A 9806-nucleotide genomic window follows, 5' to 3' on the forward strand; every position below is an offset into this window, starting at 1 on the left:
ACAAACCACGAGTTTTTAGGATATAAAACCCAACAGAGACAACCTCATAACCTACTCAAACTACTCCTCTTCTTGCTCGTCCGACAACAACATCTGTCTTTGTTGCTGATTCCAAACCTGCACCAGTTTTTCATGTTCGTTGTTCCACCTGAACAAGTAAACCAACACCTCCTTTTTAAGACTTTCAGTGTTTCTCCACTATTCAGTATTTAGTCGAACTATCATCTTATCATGAGGCTAAAACTAACACTCATTGGCATCGAGCAATGGATGAGGAACTCCAGGTGTTAGAAAAGACCCATACTTGGGATTATGTTGATCTTCCCCTGGGCAAGAGACCTATTGGTTGTAAGTGGATCCATAAAATCAAAAAACATTCTGATGGCTCTGTTGAATGTTATAAGGCTAGACTTGTTGAAAAAGGCTATTCTTAAGAATATGACATTGACTATGAAGAGACATTTGCTTCGGTAGCTCGAATGATATATGTTCGAAGTCTATTAGCTGTTGTAGCTACCAAATAGTGGCCTCTTCTACAGATGAACGTTAAAAATGTGTCTCTCAATAGAACTCTATTCGATGAGATGTATATGAAACCTCCACCCAACTCAGCTCCTCCATCTTAGAAATTATGTCTTAAAAATGTGTTTCTCAATGGAACTCTATTCGATGAGGTGTATATGAAACCTCTACCTAGCTCGGCTCCTCCATCTCAGAAAGTATGTCTTCTCCGACAAGCCTTATATGGTCTGAAACTAGTCCCATGAGCATGGTTTGCCATGTTCAATTCCACTATAACCCAACTTAGGTTTACTTCCAGTTTCCATGATACAGCTCTTTTTACACGGCAGTCCCCTCATGCTGTTGTTGTTCTTCTTCTCTATGTTGAGGATATGACCATTACAGGAGATGATCCTCAAGCTATATCTGACTTGCAAACCTATCTGGGTGAACACTTTGAGATCAAAGATTTGACATCCCTTAGTTACTTTCTTGTCCTTGAGGTCTCATCTCGCTCTGATGGATACCATCTGTCTCAAGCTAAATATGCTTTTGATCTCTTGGCTCGATCTAGCATTACTGACTCGGCCACATCATCAATACCACTGGATCTGAATGTTCATTTGACTTTTTTTTATGGTGTTCCTCTTGAGGATGCTACCCTTTTTCAGCAACTGGTTTGCAGTCTCATTTACCTTACTAACATCCGTCTGGATATTATGTATGTTGTTCTCATTGTTAGTCAGTCCATGGCCGCTTTTAGGTCTATACATTTTACTAATATTCTTCGCATTCTCCAATATGTCAAAGGAACTCTTGGCCATGGACTTCAGTTTTCTTTCAAGTCTCTTGGCCATGGCTACTCTGATGTTGACTGGGCTGGTGATCCCACTGATCATTGTTCCACCACAAGTTACTATTTCTACTTAAGTAATTCTCTCATCTCTTGGCGAAGTAAGAAGCAAACTGCTATTTCCGGTTCTAGCATAGAATCTATATACCGGGCCCTTGCAAATGCTACTTCTGAGTTACTGTGTCTTCCCTAGCTTCTGGCTGATATGGGTGTTCCTCAGCAATCTGTCACTATACTTAATTGTGACAATCATAGTGACATTCAAATTGCTCACAATGAACATATGATAGGTCTTATAAAGAGCTATCTTATTAGTGCTAATTCCCTCAATTTTACTTGAATTATTTACTTAAAATGTCTATTTTGATAGGTAAATTCCAATTTTGATACAATCAACGATGCATGATGAGCATTTTCTCTAACTATGTAGAAAAGTGCATAGAAATTTTCATGGATGATTTCACTGTGTATGGTAATTCTTTTAAAGATTGTTTGCACAATTTGAGTTTGATTTTGAAAAGATGCATAGAAACAAATTTGGTTTTAATTATAAAAAATGTCACTTCATAGCTTCTCACGGAATAGTTTTAGGACACCTTGTATCTTCAAAGGGTATAAAAGTTGATAAAGGAAAAATAAATGTCATAGCTAACCTTCCCTATCCTAAAAACATTAGGAAAGTGCACTCTTTTCTTGGTAGTGCAAGATTTTATAGGAGGTTCATTAAGGAATTTTCAAAAATTACACTCCCTTTGTCAAGCCTACTTCAAAAAGATGTCATATTTGATTTCAATAAAGAATGAAAGGGAGCCTTTGACATATTCAAGGAGAAGTTGACATCAACTCCAATCGTTCAACCACCCCGACGGGACTTGCCATTTGAGATCAGAATTCAAGGGAGCCTTTGACACATTCAAGGAGAAGTTGACATCAACTCTAATCGTTCAACCACCCCGACGGGACTTGCCATTTGAGATCATGTGCGATGCTAACAACCTAGCAGTAGAGGCGGTATTAGGACAAAGAGTTGACAAGAAGTTCCATGTGATCCGTTTTGCATCTAAAACGCTCAATTAATCTCAAATCAACTACTTAACAACAGAAAAATAATTTCATTCTATTATTTTTGCTTTGGATAAATTTAGATCTTATATTCTCGATTTTCCAATAATTGTTTACACTGACCACGATACTCTTAGGTACCTCTTGACGAAGAAAGAATCAAAGCCCAGACTTGTCAAATGGATCCTTCTTCTGCAAGAATTCAACTTAACTATCAAAGACAGAAAAGGATCTGATACTTCACTGGTCGACCATCTAAGTCGAATCAAGCAAGAAGAAGAATTAATTCTAACTAGCGAAAACTTCCCTGATGAATACCTTTTCAAGGTAACTATTTTCCTACCGTGGTATGCCGACATGGTAAATTACCTTGTGATGAGTAAGTTTACTTTTAACATGTCTTCATCTAAAAGGTCTAAACTAAAAAATGACTCTAAATACTTTGTATGGGATCCTCCTAATCTATGGAAATTTTGTTCTGATCAAATTATTAGGAGATGTGTCCTTAATGAATAATTTGATTATATTTTGTCATTTTGTCATGAACATGCATGTGGAGGTCATTTTAGTCCAAAACGAACTGCTGGAGAAATTTTAGATTCAGAACTATTCTGGAATTCTCTTTTTGCCGATTCTTATGCTTATTGCAAATCTTGTGAAAAGTGCCAAAAATTCGAATCTTTGTCTAAAAGAAATGAAATGCCTTTCAATTTTATTCTTGTTTGTGAAATATTTTAGGTGTGGGGCTTAGATTTCATGGGTCTATTTCCTTCTTCGTTTGGTTATTTGTACATTTTGTTTGGAGTAAATTATGTTTCCAAGTGGGTCAAGGAAATCCCCACCAGAACAAATGATTCTTCTATTGTTTCACAATTCCTCAAAAATAAATCTTTTCTAGATTTGGAATTCCTAGGGCCATCATAAGCGACCAAAGAATGCATTTTTGCAAAAGGACCATAGAGACATTATTGAGAAAATATAGAGTTCACCACCGTGTTGCAATCCCATATCATCCTCAAACAAATGGCCAAGCGAAAATTTCAAATAGAGAAGTGAAAAATATTTTAGAAAAGACTATAAACCTGAAAGAAAAGATTGGAGCTCTAAATTTAATAATGCGCTTTGGTCTTACAAAACTGCTTTTAAGACGCCCATAGGAACAACCCCATACAAAATTGTATATGGCAAGGCATGCCAACTTCCAGTAGAGGTTGAACACAAAGCATGTTGGTCGGTTAAACAATGTAATTTGAATCTAGCCCAAGCCAAAAAGGAAAGACTCCTAGAGTTACAACAATTAGAAGAATTAAGACAAGACGCTTATTAAAATTAAAAAAATATATAAAGAGGAAACCAAAATTTTTCATGACAAAGGATTAATAAGAAACGACTTAAAAATTGTACAAAAATTTTTGCTTTACAATTCTAGATTACAATTGATGCCTAGTAAACTCAAGTCCAAGAGACTAGGTCATTTTGAAATTATTAATATTTTCTTTTATGGTGCAGTGGAAATCAAAAGTCTAGAAACAGAAAAGACTTTTAAGGTGAATGAGCACAGACTCAAATTATACAATGAAAGGCATGTAAACCAAGTTCACTTGGGCTTGCGTTTAGCCAATCCCTCATATACTTGACACCCCTTTTCACCAATGTCGAGCAAACGATGCTAAAAATTTGTAATAAGACAAATTTTCTTCTTTCTTTCTTTCTTTTTATTTTTTTTCTTTCTTTATTTTTGCATATTTTTTACTAATAAAAAGAATAATTGATTCTTTTTCTTTTCTTTGTAGGTGTTATCAAAAAATTTTCAAAAAAAAAAAAAAAATAAAACAAAAACAAGGAAATTTTCTCTCAAGCAAATAAATGATCAACAACAAAAACCAGGGAAGTTTCTCTCTACATTCTTTTTTTTTTTTTCTTGAATTCATGTGCTTATTCTAAAAATTGAGGACAATGTTCCATCTTTAAGTTGGGGATGGGAAACATTGCATGTTTTTGGCATGCTTTGATTACAATTTTTTATTTGTAAAAATTAGCCATACTGAATTTTTTTTCCTCTTAAATGATACATATATATATATATATATATGCGTATCTGAAATATCTGGAACTCTTGAGCATCTGAGCTCGGGTTAGTTAATTAGATAATTACATACACAGATTTTGTGACCCTGATCTAATATTTCTTGATGTCTGATTCATCTAGATAACATAGTACAACTGTGATTCTCTGAAAACATAATCATAGGCTCCTTAATGCTCCAAAAGACCATTCTTAAACTCTTTAACCATTTTTGCCTTGAATGCAATAAATTCATGGTTGAATAAATGCATGTTTGCACATTCAAGAATCTCATTCACTTTGTTTTATGCATCATTTGTTTTTACACGATCTCTCGAATCTTATCGACGGAACTTTGATGATGCACTCTTTCAAGTAAGGATACAAACAAAATTTTAGATCTCTTCAAATTTTCTAACAAAATTTTGAAACTCATTTTTCAAAAGAAACTTTCTTTTCCTTTTAATTTCATAAAAAATCGAATACTTAGCCTTTTAGATTTATTTAGAATCTTAAAGCTCTTAGAAACGTCACATCTACTTAATTTTCTTTGTTACCCCGATAAGACAAATTTTAGTCTAAGAACAACCATCCTGTTAGGGTAGCAAGTCTAGACAAAGAGAAAAAAAAAGCCTTCTAAAAAAAATTGCTAGCATGAAAAAATAATAAAGAAAATTTGCAAATTTAACATAATCCTCACTAACGTGTGTGTGTGCATGGATAGAGGTGAAAAGAGCTACCCCTATCATGTTTCTGTTAGGGCTCGTGAGAAATGAGTGATATGTTCCCAGAAGTGTGAGTATGAAAGCTATCCCTCTAGGTAAAAGAAATGTCAATTACATTTTGTGTGCGTGAGTTTAAAAAGACACTCTTGTATTAGAATTGCCTCTCTTCAATGCAAGTTAGGTATATCTTAGATCGATAACCAGGCTGGTGTAAGGCGAAGAGGAATTAAGAGGTGGATGTCTCCTTTCTATTAGTTTTGGCCTTTAAATAAGCTAAAACTAGGTAGTCTTTCTTTTATGATTTTGCAAGAAAAAGACTTTTTCTTTCCAAAATAAGCTTCAACCTTTTGTAAGCAAAACTTTAAATTTCTAAATGCTTGCTTATATCCTTACTTCCTTGATTGTTGAGAAAATGTTCCAACTTGTATAATCAATTTTGAATAAATGAATGAAACTTTGATTAAACAATAAACAATCCATTTTGCTTGAATGTATACATACTTCTATTTTTTTTACTTGTTCGGAACGACCAAGAGCTAAGTTGGGAGTATTTTAATAGGTCTTGTAAAGAGTTATCTTATTACTGCTAATTCCCTCAATTTTACTTGAATTATTTGCTTAAAATGTCTATTTTGATAGGTAAATTCCAATCTCGACAAAAATGGAGTTATTTCAAAGAATTAGAGCTAAATCAAGCCAAACGACACCAAAAAGTCACTTTAGAAGAAGAGCCAAGACAAATTACCACTTTTCCCCTCAAAAGGAACAAGTCAACACACTTTAGTAATGCTTACAGTGTCGCAATGCTCCCCACAACACTAAGCCTGATGCTAGCTCGACGCCGGAGGACAAAATGCACCATTTTGCTAAAAAATAGAGCTGCATCGCAACGATCTTCGCAGTGTTGCAATGCTCCAGAAATTGACAAAAAAATAAAAATGTGTGTGCGTGCACTTGTGCAATGCAGCGTTGGACTTCTACAGGGTAGCATTGCAACGTTGCGACCTTCTTCAGAACAAAAAGGGCTTCGATTCAGACTTCAAGGAGGGAAAGGAACTTCAATTTTTAGAGAGAGAATTCGAAATTATAGAGATATTCTTGTAAATTTTGGAGAAATTTTGTCAATTTGTATTCAATTCGTGTACCAATTATGCAACTATCAATGGATTTCTTCAAGAATTTCACCATCCATGAGTAGGTAATTCTTTTTCTTTGGGAATTATGTAGATTAGCACTTTCTTGAGACTTTTCTTTGAATTTCTTTTATGTAGTTATCTTCTTTTGAATGTTCTTGCTGAGATTTCAAATAAAATTGATTAAGAATGAAATGACAATTCAAGATTAATCAATTTTTGTGTGAAAAAATTACATAGTTCTATAACAAATTTGTAATTAGAGTTGCAAGAATTAATAATCTTGATAGAAAATGTGGACTTCTTTTTTTCTTTTCTTTAAAGAACCTACTATTTTGATTTCAAGATTTGGCTAGTTAAGAAAACCCGTGAGTATAATGCAATTTAGGGACTAATTATGAAATGTCTTTAGGAAGCAATTAAGACCTAGATTAGGGTTAATTGTTAAATTAGCTAATTAGGGCATTAGGGATTTATTCTTAATGAAATATTGAATAATCTAATTGTATGATTCCTTGTTAAGTCAATAATAGAATTTTTTAGTTTACATAAAATCCCCAAGATTTCATTTTCGATTGAATCTTATCTCAGAATCTCTCTTGTTTCTCTCATTACTAAATTTCCTATATCAAATCTTTCTTTTCATTTAGTTAGTTTCTAGTTCTTTAAAATAAATAACTCCCCACATTTAATCTTTTGCATTTTGGTGCTAGTTCTTTAAAACAAATAACTCCCCCCATTTAATCTTTTGCATTTTGGAATTCAATTAGTCTGTTTTAGGCCAATTAGTAGAGACTTTTTTGGGATCGACCTCTTACTCCACTATTGCTATGTGCTAGTTTCATTTGAGAGTATTATAAATTTCATTTTCTTTGGGTAAGACAAAATTTATGACACCTATATTTTAGCCCGAACAACATATCAAGTACATTGAAAATGACTGTCATTTTGTTTACCATCATCTTATGGGCAACACTCTTATCTTGTGATCCATCTCCACTACAAAGCAACTAGCAAATATCTTCACAAAAGTTGTCACTCAGTCGTTTTCTTCAATTGCTTCACAAACTCAAGTTGGTTGCTACCACCTTGAATTTGAGGGAGGTTGTTCCTATATATGTATTTTATTGTTACCCTCAATTTAGGCTATTTAGTAGTTGTCAGTTACTCTTAATTTAGGCTATTTAGATCCATTTAGCAACCAACTTGAATTTATGGGAGGATGTTCCCATATATGTATTTTATTGTTACCCTTAATTTAGGCTATTTAGTAGTTGTCAGTTACTCTTAATTTAGGCTATTTAGATCCATTTAGCAACCAACTTGAATTTATGGGAGGATGTTCCCATATATGTATTTTATTGTTACCCTTAATTTAGGCTATTTAGTAGTTGTCAGTTACTCTTAATTTAGGCTATTTAGATCCATTTAGCAACCAACTTGAATTTATGGGAGGATGTTCCCATATATGTATTTTATTGTTACCCTTAATTTAGGCTATTTAGTAGTTGTCAGTTACTCTTAATTTAGGCTATTTAGATCCATTTAGCAACCAACTTGAATTTATGGGAGGATGTTCCCATATATGTATTTTATTGTTACCCTTAATTTAGGCTATTTAGTAGTTGTCAGTTACTCTTAATTTAGGTTATTTGGATCCATTTTGTTACTATATTAACCCTTGTATTCCATGTGATAAATGATATGATTGTCAATAAAATATTGAGTTTCCACATAAGAAATTTGTTAGTTTTACCCTTTCAATCTCCTTCAAACTTAGTTTCCTTCCAAACAACATGTTAGGTTGGAGATCAATCCGGAGTGGATGTCGTCGTCCTTTTTAATATGTTGTCCATGGGGATCATTGGACTACAAAAGGTAGGATTATCTCTTATGGATTGATGGTTGTTTGAAGTATGACAAAAAAAAATGAAAATGATATGATTTCTTTTGAGGATTTTCAAAAATAGAAAAATACTCGACTCCCTGGAACTTAAATTGGATCGGAACGGAGGGAGGCACGGCTACTTCAGGCTTCAAGCAACGACAAGTTTAGGGTTCACGGGAGGCGTTACGTCTATTTTTTTTTTTTTTGGTTCCTTGGATGCGTGAAGAGAGAGAAAATTAAAATTAATTTCTCTCTCTTTCCTTTTTTTTCTTTCTACATTTAATTCCAATGTAAACACATAAAAACAAACTCCTTTCCTTTTGCTTCTCCAATTCCAAATATCTTTGAATTTTAGATCTCAATCCCTTTTGCAATAAATTTAAATTAATTATCAAAAAATTTATTTAAATTTATTTCCTTCTCCAAATAAAACTAAATCTCCCTTCTTAATTTTAATTCAATTTCTCAAATCAAATTAAAATTTAAGTATAGCCCAAATTCTCGTTAAATTAAATTTAAATTCCAACTTCTAAATAGAAACAAATTTTAAAACTGAATTATCCTTGCACAATAACTCAATTTAACTTCAAAATTCAAAATAACTCCCAAATATTTTAAGATAAATAAATTTAAATTACCTAAAAAAATTTGAGATGTCACGTTCTTCCCTCTTCAAGAAATTTTCATCCTCGAAAGTTTATTCCTGAAAAAGCTCGGGTATTAGGTTCTCATCTCATCCTCTCGTTCCTATGTCGCTTCCTCGAACTAGTGATTCTTCCACAAAACTTTCACTAGAGTTATCTCTCGTTGCATAAAGTCTTCACCTTTCTGATGAGAATTTGAACAGGCTTCTCCTCATAACTTAAGTTCTCATTCAACTATAATATTTCAAAGTCCACCACATAGGACAAATCTGTCACGTACTTCCTCAACATCGAGATATGAAAAACATTGTGAATTGAAGAGAGCAATGGTGGTAATGCCAACCGATAAGCTACAGGGCCAATTCGCTCCAAGACCTCGAAAGGCCCAATAAATCGTAGACTTAGCTTTCCCTTTCTTCCAAACCACAAAACACCTTTCATAGGTGCTACTTTCAAGAACACCTTGTCACCAGCTTCAAACTCCAGGCGCTCATCGACGTAACTTTTTTTTCTGCTCTGAGTAGTTTGCATATGTGCTCAGATCTTCTATATTGCCTTATTTGTGGTCTACACTAGCTACCGTTCACCAACCTCATGCTACCATACGATAGACCTACAACTCTTTCCATATAGTGCCTCAAACGGCGACATGCCAATGGTAGCCCGATAACTGTTATTATATGCAAACTCCATCAAATGCAGGTGAAAGTCTCAACTCCCTGAAAAACTCTTAACGCACAAGTGCGCAACATATCCTCCAATGTCTGGTTCAAACGTCTTTTTTTACCATCAATCCAACGATGGAAAGCTATACTGAAATCTAACCGAATACCCAACACTGACTAAAGACTCTTCCAAAAACTATATGTAAAGCAAGGGTCTCCTTTAGACACGATAGATACGAGCACTCCATGCAACCTCACTACCTCTTTCAT

General features: G+C 33.9%; 1 long non-coding RNA gene across 1 annotated transcript; it reads left to right on the forward strand.

Annotated features, from left to right (window-relative positions):
- Positions 1–1362: 1362 nt before the first annotated feature.
- Positions 1363–6382, forward strand: LOC150034190 (uncharacterized). Its single transcript, XR_016532517.1, has 3 exons — positions 1363–2743; positions 3926–4095; positions 4210–6382. It is a non-coding gene; the product is annotated as an uncharacterized LOC150034190 (long non-coding RNA).
- The last annotated feature ends 3424 nt before the right edge of the window (positions 6383–9806 follow it).

This window comes from Benincasa hispida, chromosome 9 (genome assembly GCF_027475165.1).
Source record: "Benincasa hispida cultivar pf3 chromosome 9, pf3_genome.v1.1, whole genome shotgun sequence".
In the NCBI taxonomy this organism is placed as follows: domain Eukaryota; kingdom Viridiplantae; phylum Streptophyta; class Magnoliopsida; order Cucurbitales; family Cucurbitaceae; genus Benincasa; species Benincasa hispida.